The sequence below is a fragment of the Mastigoproctus giganteus genome, chromosome 3 (assembly GCF_048544385.1).
Source record: "Mastigoproctus giganteus isolate SK-2022 chromosome 3, ASM4854438v1, whole genome shotgun sequence".
Taxonomy (NCBI): Eukaryota; Metazoa; Arthropoda; class Arachnida; order Uropygi; family Thelyphonidae; genus Mastigoproctus; species Mastigoproctus giganteus.
In genome coordinates, this window is record NC_143577.1 from 234,577,751 (window position 1) to 234,588,418 (window position 10,668).

At 38.6% G+C, this 10,668-nt stretch overlaps 2 non-coding genes across 2 annotated transcripts; both read left to right on the forward strand.

The window, feature by feature from the left end:
* Positions 1-7,943: 7,943 nt before the first annotated feature.
* Positions 7,944-8,015, forward strand: TRNAC-GCA (transfer RNA cysteine (anticodon GCA)). Its single transcript has one exon. It is a non-coding gene; the product is annotated as a tRNA-Cys (tRNA).
* Positions 8,016-10,198: 2,183 nt separating this feature from the next.
* On the forward strand, positions 10,199-10,270 carry TRNAC-GCA (transfer RNA cysteine (anticodon GCA)). The gene has a single exon. It is a non-coding gene; the product is annotated as a tRNA-Cys (tRNA).
* Positions 10,271-10,668: the final 398 nt, after the last annotated feature.

The window sequence follows — 10,668 nt, forward strand, 5'->3', positions numbered from 1 at the left end:
ATATATATATATATATATATTTTTTTTTTTTTTTAACCATACATATCAAATAGGTTATCCGTAAAATTATGGCTGAAGCACTGGTTGTATTATGTTTGCTGCCATGCGCTGGTTAAAGGAATGAATGGGTAATGTGGCAGATGCACAGACACCAGGCTTTTGCAATTCGCGCATAAAGTCGTTGCTTTTTTTTTTTTATTGTATTATTTCCATTTGCTAATGCGCCTAAAATGTAACGCACTGCGTATAGTAATTTTTTTTCACACTCTTACGCAAGAAGTATCGATTAATTTAATTTAATGTCCCTATACGGTCACATCTTCAATTAATGAGTATGGGGCTTATAAAATTGGTTAATTTGCTCCAGAATGTGCATTATTTCTGCAAAGGGTAAGATGGTAACTTCTTAAACCTCTTCTTTTATTTCAGTAGAAATGATTTTTTCATTGTTTATTATCTAATCACTTTGGTGGAGCATGTTAGGAGCGCCTGTATTCTTTTGGTAGAATAAAATGCATAATTTAGCAATGTTCTCCCCGTCCAATGTATTTAACCCTCTTCTTATTACAATCTCTTGCAGCTGTAGTTGTTTATGTGCAAATGACATAAAAAAAAGAGGTACTAGGCATGTTTTTTAACTACTTCAAGTCTCCATTGTTTAAAGCCTTAATTTAAACTATTACATAATGATTCACCCCTTCATTGTTACATGAGATTATGTAATAGGACATTGATGGATAGCACAGTGATCATAATCAGCGTCCTTTTCACATCCACCGAGAAAGGCACGCATTCGAATCTGCTCAATGACGCCAGGAATTTTTCTGGGCTTTTTTTTGTTTTGCGATTGACTTAGTCGGTCTCAGGCGAGGAGAGGAAAACAATTCCTCCCCTAGTCCTAGTTTTTTTTTTTTTTTTTTTTTTGTTCTTATTGTTTTTGTTTTATTTTGTTCAGCAAAACAGCCAAATCAACCAGAGAAGACACGCGATTTATGAACATAATAAGCATGTGTGGACGAGGTTCTCGGGTAAGCCTAATATGACAATTTTTTACATAACAGGAACTAGTTCCGTGCGCGTGTGTGTGTGGTATGGGTGTTTACAGGCGCATAAGAGGCTATGGCAATAGTGCGCCAGTTGTGAGGTATGTATTAACCCCTCTCCTCATTCAGCTGTGAATGAGGAGAGGTTTTATGTAGTGAAGAACCTGTGGAGAATAAATCCACTTCCATGCATCATTTTATCATTCTATACTAATACTGAAGAGTGAGACCAATTACTTATTTAATACTAGCAGCAGCAGTGATTATAACCACTGTGTTAGCTACGAGGACCAATTATATCATGGTAATGTATTAATTTAATCCACGAAAAAACATAATGCATTTGCACTAACCTTTTCATTAAGTGAAATCTTTACGTAGATTGAGGCTATAGCCCTACCAAATTCTTTATATTGGTAATTTTAATTAAAATTTAATTAACGTGGCTTCTCGATATTTATGAACTATTCTGAATTTGATAAAGTTTATATTTATGTGTATCGTATGTTAATTATATTTTATACATTTGTCCAAAATGAATTGACTTATAATTATGTGATAAACATGTAAAAATAAAAACGATTCAATATTAATAGGGTAATTGTTTAATGACTTTGGTTATTTTAAAATAATCAAGAATGAGCGATATTTTTGATATTTTATACTTTACTTTTATACTTTATACTTATATTATCATTCTTCTCTTTCTTGCTTTTCTGGTGATTCCCTTCTACTTCTGAGTCTCTCTCTCTCTCTCAGGGTAACGCAGGAATTTTTTGGCTGATGCAGCATAAGCCTTAGGCTTCCTTGCACCATATGGCTAATAATAATAATATACTATGGAAATTCGTGGTACTGTATATATTCCATATACCACGCCACAGATTTCCAGGAACATTTTTAAATATTCCATTATTTACCAAACATGCCGATAGGTGTGCCACAAGCTATCCCCAGATCCTGTTAATTTTTGAAGGTCACCTCAGTTACGTCACGCACAAACTGGAAAAATACTCCTTTCGGGTCTGTTCACAACATAAACGATCTTCTTGTATGACCTAAATACTCAAACTCTGAATCATATGCTGTTACATGCAGTCATTTCACGAAAGAGAAAATAATACAAACTGCCGCAAACGCGCATTACTTTTTCACTTCACAATTTTAATTGCAATTCGTCGCTTTGATGATTACTTGATACACTTGAGTTAAACAACTTAAAAGTACAGGTGTTTAACATCTTCTTACTTCGCAATTTATTAAATTTCTGTACGGTCTATGTACTGCAAATGCCAGCAAACAAAAAGCGAAAAGAGGAAATTATTTCACACTTGAAATAACTATAATAACCTAAAAACTATAATTAAGACTAAGTAGAGAAATATTTCAAGCAAATAATAAATTAAATTAAACCATATATATATATATATATATATATATATTTTTTTTTTTTTTTTTTTTCAAACAAATAGGAACAAATTTAGTGATAATCAAAAATGGTTAGTCTTTACAATCTGGTACCCCTTTCGATTGATCGTTGCTAGTAGCAGTGATTGACATTCCTAGCCCGCTATGGTTAGTCTTAGGGTGTTTATTCCTTGCCCTGCCGCTGTTTTAAAATTGGAAACTCGTTTTCCGATTTTAAAACAGTAGCAAGGGGGGGGGGATAAACATCCTAACTAAGACTAACCATAGCGGGCTAGGAATGTCAATCACTGCTACTTGCAACGATCAATCGGAAGGGGTAGCAGATTGTACAACATAACCTCAAAAATAATAAATCGAAACTATTAAACAACGATAATAAAAGACGAAGTAAATAAAATTATGCCTTTTATTATTTTATATGTTTAATTATCCAATTCACGGATAATAATTTGGTAATCGCCGACTTCAACATTCTATCAGCATTAGTAGAGACATATGATGCAAGAAAGCAAGCTTATATAGTAACAGCCAAAAAAGAAAAAACCCTTCCCATTTAACCCATCTATTAACTCCAAATGTTTGTCTAGTTCTGCCGTGAATTTATTTAAGCTGTAAACTTCTACAAGGACAGATGGAAGTTTGTTCCAGCAATCAACCACCAGCTGGCTAAAGGCAAATTTCAGTACATCTATTCTACAATTGCCTTTCCTCAATTTGGATTTATGTCCCCTCAGGCGACTAATCTGAGCAGGAGGAAGAATCCCATTAGCATTGAGCTTGCTCAAACCATTCAAGGCTTTATACACCTCAATCAGATCACCTCGCAGGTGCCTAGTCTCCAGACTGCCATTTGCAGAACTTAAGCCTTTCATTGTAATGGCAACCCTTTGTTCCAAACACCAATCACGTTGCTCTTCTCTGTACTCGTTTGAGCAGCTCTACACCCTTCTTAAAATGAAGCCTCCAGACCTGTATACATTACTCAAGGTGTGGCCTGATCATTGCCTTATACAACGGGATAATCACCTCCTTATCCCTGCTAGAAAAATTCCTGTATTATACAACAATCGTCTCTCTCGAAAGATAAAGCAAAATCGGATTTATTAAGATTGTGAGCAACTGAAGTTCCACATTTTGTCTCTGTTTTTGTTGGTGATAAAATAGTCTCGGAAGTTTCACAGCTCCTAGTTTTGCTGATGATTTTGTAGACTTAAGTAGAATTCATTGGATACCACGGCAATGACTCATGAGTTCATGACAGGATCTCGCTAATTATCGTCTTCTCCATAATTCTTAAGCCGTTTAACCAATTCTGAGTTGGATATTATCTGTTCTGCTTGAAGGAAGGCTTTATCACGCCTATTAGAAAAGGATAAGAACATTTCGACAAAACATTTATCAACTTTATCAATTCGCTTTCCAAGATAGCTTCTAGCTTCTTATAGCTGTCCAAGATAGAACAACATAGCTTCTGTATGGACGACTTAGTGATCATAAACCCTACTGCCTTCCAGCAAAGGTTATGAAAGCAACCGATAAAGATTGACTATCAGTTGTACATAGATATGACGAGAACGGTATCCTACACGATTTGTTCCTGCAAAAGTTGCATTACCATGGAGCTGGAATCCAATTTCTCTTTATTATTGCAATCGTTAAGTGTTGATGAATAGCACAAAACCTAGTCTGTTTTCATTAGCAATTAGAGTTTCTCATGGATCACATTTGGTCCCCTATTACACCAGTAGCTTTTATATTCATCTGTAAGTTTCCAGCTGCATACAGCATAATTTTCAAATGTACATCTTCTTCTTCCAATCACATAGTTCCCTGAAGAGCTGTTGTGGCCACCAACAAATTCCTCCAACTGCATCGATCATCTGCTATACGAGTGGCATCACAAAATGTCACGCCCAAAAGTTCATTGATCCCATTCTTCCACCTAGTTGCAGGTCTTCCTTTAACAGCAGTTTTTGGAGTTGGTATTGTTATGGTCTCTCTCTCTGGCATCAGATGGTGGTATGCCATTGCCTACCACATGGCCGATTTTGAACGGAGCCGGCTTTACTCATAGGAAGAGTCATCATGTATCCCACGAGATGCTCTTGAAGAGGAAAGGTGATTACAGCAAAGCCCCGCTTAGTGCAGAAGGCTGATTACAACTGGTTTCCAGAGGTGATCTATGTATATAAATGGATATATATTATTCATTAGATTAGCACAACTAGTTATTATATCTTCAGTCAAAAATTTTATTCATAAGGTTACGCTATTATCCCGCTTCTTCCTTCTGAGTACATTTTCACACTGGAGAACTGGCTGCCTTTTCTTACCAAGAAGAAGCAGCCTACTTTTGATTGAGAATGCTGTTAGAACATCAGGATCAATATTATTAGGTCGCAAATGTCGAGCTGCGGAGTAATCCGAATAAACTGTTTAGTAACACGGAGTTTGTCGGAATGCAATTAAATGCCCTCGCAGGTAATCACCGTTCTCTCGACGCCGGATGGAAAAGACCCGAGTTCGAATCCTGTTAATCACGTGAAGAATTTATAGCTGTCTATTATATCAAATATTCGTCTTCGGCGAATATTTGATATAATAGGCAGCTTGAAAAGCATTCCAAGTATTCAATAGAAATCGATCTACCGCCTGTCAGAGCCCCAGATATGCAAATTATTCATCATGCCTATAAAAACACGAGTTGCGACCATATCACTTCATTCCCGTTTTTTTTTTTTTTTTTTTTTTTGTTTTTTTTGGCTTGCTCAGTGAGAGAGCCACATTGCCAGTACTCAGGATGGAAAGTCATCGTCGTTTAGATGACTCTTCGAGATGGCGGCCGTTGGGTGACCTGAAGCAGGGCAGTCGAAGGCAAGAGTTAGCATGTTAGATTAATGTGTCACTCAGTGTCGTCTCGGCACTAGGGAAGCAGTTTCAGGAGACAGCAACCATTACATGAAGAGCTGGCCAAGGTCGCCCGAGGGCTACGTCAACCAGAACAGGCCGCTATCTTGCTCTAACAGCAAGATGGAACCCTACGATGTCCTGTCTCTTGAGATTGCTGCGGCCACTGTTGAAAACATTTCCAACCGGACTGTGTTAAAAAGGCTCAATTCAAGTGGACTCTACGCAAGCAAGCCAGTAGTTTGTATCTCATTAACCCTAAACCACTGCGGAGCTCGCCGAAACTGGCGCCATGAACTTGGAGCCCTAACAAATGGGGCACAGTTCTGTTCTCTGACGAGTCCCGTTTTAGCCAACAAACAGATTCTAGACGTTATTTCGTCTGGACACAACAACGAATGTGGTACCATCATCCCTTCAACATCAGAGTAAGGAACACTTACGGTGGCGGTGGTGTTCTCGTGTGGGGCGGACGCAATTCTCTTCGTATTTTTGATAGGAGTACCATAACTGCACAGAGGTACCGAGAACAGATCCTCGAACCCTATGTGCGACTTTTTAGGGGTGCGGTTGGCCCAGATTTTCTTTTCATGCACGACAACGCCACTGCACATAGTGCTTAAGTGGTAGAGGAATATCTTGAAACTGAAGAAATCCAACGACTATCGTGGTTAGCACGATCACCAGACTTAAATACGATCGAACATGTGTGGGACGCCTTTGGGCATTGCATTGCACGCCGACAGCCAATTCCTCGATCACTTGGTGAGCTAAGGTCTGCGCTGGTGGGAGAAAGGGATTTGTTGCCACAGGATCTTATAGACACTGATACTCAGCATGGTTCGCCACTGTCAGGCCTGTTTAGTCGTTGGAGGGGATCATATGCCGTACTGATGTCATGTGACCACGTTTTCGAGCATCTTGTATCGACTTCTGTAATGTGATCTTTTTGGTTATTCTTATACAACGTCTATAAATGCCCCTTATACCTAGGCTGACCATACATCCCATTTTCAACGGGACAGTGCCATTTTTTTGCTATGTCCCGGTCGTCCCGTCGTTTTAGTAAAAATATCATTTTTGGACTCGTTTTTAAAAAATACGCTAAAAACATCGCTAAAAAACGATGGCTAAAAACATTTTGTTGAATATTTTTTTCTGATCTTTCCGAACATTTCTTCTGGCCGTTCCGTTTTGGCCTCAAGGAATTATGGTCAGCCTACAAGTTATACCTGTCTGACGTTTCTCTTTCTCCTCTTTTCATTATTATTCTACGGTACACCATCGTACCAAATTTTGTCCCACTTCATCGCAAGCTGCACGAGTTACCTTGCGTTTTGTACGTGTTCTGTTAATTTTGTTGAGCAATGTAGTACAACCACTCATTCCAAGTTGTGGGAAAAATGCTTGAGTTCGAATGCTGTCTTGAAGGAAGCAGTTATTTTAGTCTTTTTTTTTTTTCACACCATAGACATGTTTATCGATCGAAGGTCGGATATTTTATTCTCCTGGAAATTTTGGTTTTTCATCCCACAAAACCAGGAAAGCGATTGTAGAATAGATGAAACTTACAGATACGATATACTGACGATTCACGGCCCTAAAGTTCCTAACAGATTCAAAACAATTGCAAATACTGGTTGGGGAACGATCACTGGATGGTATACTGTGCTATAAATTGAAACAAAACAAGGGATTAGATAGCGCATGGTAGGGTATCTGACTACAGTTCTGCGTTCAAACCCAGTTCCTTTCCTTTCATTTCCTTTCTTTGTTTCATAGCTATGCGAAGATGCCATTATAATATTTGAATCGCATAACAATAAATCTGATAATTATTATAAAATTACTTAAAATACACCCAAATGGTGTGGACTGAGCCCAGCGTTCTTTACCTTGAGTAACACTGTCCAGGATCCATCCTGTGGGCGTCCGGTGCGAGAATTAATGTTTCGAAAAAAAGGACATCAAGGAGGAGTTCTCCTTGCCAGAATGGAGGGAGCTCTCCCCTTGGTTGAGATTTGTGGCCATTTTCAGTCCCATCCCGAGTGCAATGCATGGTCCTGACATTCTAAAAAAATAGTCTTTTTGTATCATTTTATTATTTTTTTGTAAATAAATTTCAAGTAGTGCATTCGAATATAATAACTTTAGTGAGGTATTAATACAGTAATATTTTTAATAATTTTTCCGGACATTCTACATACTACCAGTGTAATTAATAGATGACAGAGCTGCAATGGACTTATTGTCTTCTTGTACTCAAAGATTTGGGGGCGTGATTCGATGTAATTTTGGGGTTGGGTTTAGGGTCCGCGGGCCACCGATTCCGTGGTGTATTGGATCATTGATTTTGTCTAAGAGTGTGAGGAATTTGTGTAAATTATTTGCATAGTTAATTCAACAACGGAGAGTATCAGCACAGAAGTGATCTACAAGACATTAAAGAGGTAATTCCTCCTTTTCTTAACTAATAAATACTACCAGTGATACAAGTACCAAAGGCTGAGTACTGCTATCTTAACAACTGAAAGAAGAAAACATTTTGAAGTATTACAAACAGGTGGGAGCATAGCTCAGTGGTAGAGCATTCGACTGCAGATCGAGAGGTCCCTGGTTCAATCCCGGGTGCTCCCTCGCTTTTCTTTTTGCCCACCCATGGCTTTGTGAAAATAATATCGCAGTATTCTAACCAGATAAAAATTATTTTGTAATCATACCTTAAATGTCCAAAGGAATTTGCCACCTTGCAAAGACAAGAGTTTAGATTGGCAGTTCGGAACTTTGAATCAAAAGTTGAATACCACCGTCGAAAAATTAGGCTACCTATGTCACTAATTTCTTTTTTGGGGGGCAGTTTTTCACACACAAGTACCCCAATTCTTAGTGTTCTACCTTTCATTCCTAACAAATTACAAGAAAAATATTTTTATTTGTAGAAGTAAACACTAATTATTATTTATATTTTATTTTTTTGGCTTTCCACGTAAATTTGAGCCACTATACGTACACTGTCCCTAGTTCTACACGTGCTATAGACTGGATACCATTAATTTAAATAAACAGATACTATAAGATTCTGGCTGCAAGGCAGAAGGTTGTGATTAATGGATATTCTTCAGATTGATGAAACGCCAGGAGTGAGGTCCCCACAAGGATCGGTTCTTGGACCACTGTTGTTTGTCATTTTCATAAATGACATCGACGGAGGAATAGAAGGCGTGATATCAAAATTTGCAGAAGACGTAAGGATTGGTAGAATCGTTAATGAACAGTGCCAAGCAGCGCTCCTTCAGGATGATTTGAACAGCCTTCAAAAATGGTCAGAAAAGTGGCAGCTATGTTTTAATGCTGCTAAATGCAAGATCTTAGACTTGGAGAACAGCACTCCCCCCCCCCCCAAAAATAAATTATACACATGGTGGGGTTGAATTGAAAACAGTGGCGGAGGAATTGGATCTGGGAGTTACAATACGAGCACTATGATGTTTTCTGAACAATGTAAACAGGCAGCCAGGAAAGCCCATGATGTCCTATCGATGATTTGTCGAACGTTATCCTGTAGATAATCTCACTGTACAAGGAAATTGTAAGAGCACATTTGGAATACTGTATAGCGACCTCATCTGAAAAAAGACATCGAACTTCTTGGAAAGGTCAAAGACGGCAACTTGAATGTTGAGAGCGGCAGAAGAGAAAGAGAGAGAGAGAGAGAGAGATAATCTTTATTGCCCTTCACGGCAATAAAGCCAGGGGTTTACAGCCTCCCGATACTTCCGGGATACTCAAAATGAAAACAGGTAACTATACAAATGAAAACATATTTCAATACACAGGAGAGAACTCCTCACGAGAGTTAGGTGTGATCGAGCTGGCTTAACATTGAGATAAGAGCACCAGCTCAATCAGATAGAAGCAGATGCAAGGTACAGATCAGTCATTGCTGATTAGTCCTGCTAGTCATAATTTTTTTCAGTATGTTCGGTCAATGGCGAATTCGTTCAGGTCGGCGTCAAGTTCCTGGGTTTGCGTGAGCATCTGCTGAGGGAGGAACCTGTCCGAGAGATGGAGTCGTGCTGAACGCGTGTAGAGCTCGGGATTGGCCATAAAGGCAGCAGGGGGAATCTTCCAGCCACAGGTATCCCAGAATGGATGTGTTGCAATTATGCCTGTAATCATCTTGACTGTTGCTAGGAGGCGTTGGTCGTCGATTAAGGTGGGAAGCCGTGGAATCCCAAGAGAATCGGCAAGCTGCGTGGTGCGAATCAGAACTGTAAGGTTGGGCTTCCTGTTGGCCCACTTTAGGAGCCAGAATTGTGCTGCAAAGAGTGGTTTCTTTATTGACGGTGCCGCTGAGGCCCAAATTTCAGCAGCATAGAGTAAAGGTAGAGTAGAGAAGGCTGACTGTATGAGGAAAGACTCCGATTATGTGGGCTATAGAGCTTGGCTACAAGGTACCTCAGAAGTGACCTGATTGGGGTTTATAAAACTCTGAGAGGGATTAGTAAAATGAATGAAGATGGAATTTTCACTGTTATAAAGAATTCGAGAATTGGGGCTGTAAAACTCAAATTACAGGGGTTGAGGCTTTGATTAGATTGTAGAAGTTTTCTTTTAGCCAGTGAGTCGTTGATTGCTAGAATAAGTTGTCCTCGCAGGTAGTTGAGGCTGACAGTTTAAATAAATTCAAAGATCAAATGGACAGTTACCTGTGTGAGGAGGGAAGCATATAATTTCTTATCTTTTGTTTTTTTTTTTGGACAGTGCAGCAAAAGCCTCACTCGGATACTTACTATTACGATAATTTCGTTTACTGAAGCGGGAGTATAGCTCAGTGGTAGAGCATTCGACTGCAGATCGAGAGGTCCCTGGTTCAATCCCGGGTGCTCCCTAGGTTTCATTTTTATTTATATGAAAATGATATTAGAGTATTTTAATCGGACAAACCCACCTTATAATAGCATAAAATTCTTTTTCTTTCTCGTAATTTTGTATTAAAATCTTGTATTTGACATTTTTTTAGGCACGTCAGCATACATAATACTGTATGCCTATTGTCTCTACCATGTTCGTCCGTCCGACCGCATGTAACAATGCGACTCCCAGTGAAAGGATTATCTTGTATCACTGCTGTTTCATTTTCATAAATGACACCAACAGAAGGCATGATATCAAAATTTTCAGACGACGTTAAGATTGATAGAGCACTTAATGATTTTCAAAAATTTTGAATGTTAAGATAGTTTATTTATTTAATGACTAAAATCCTATACATTAAGGTGACGTTTCG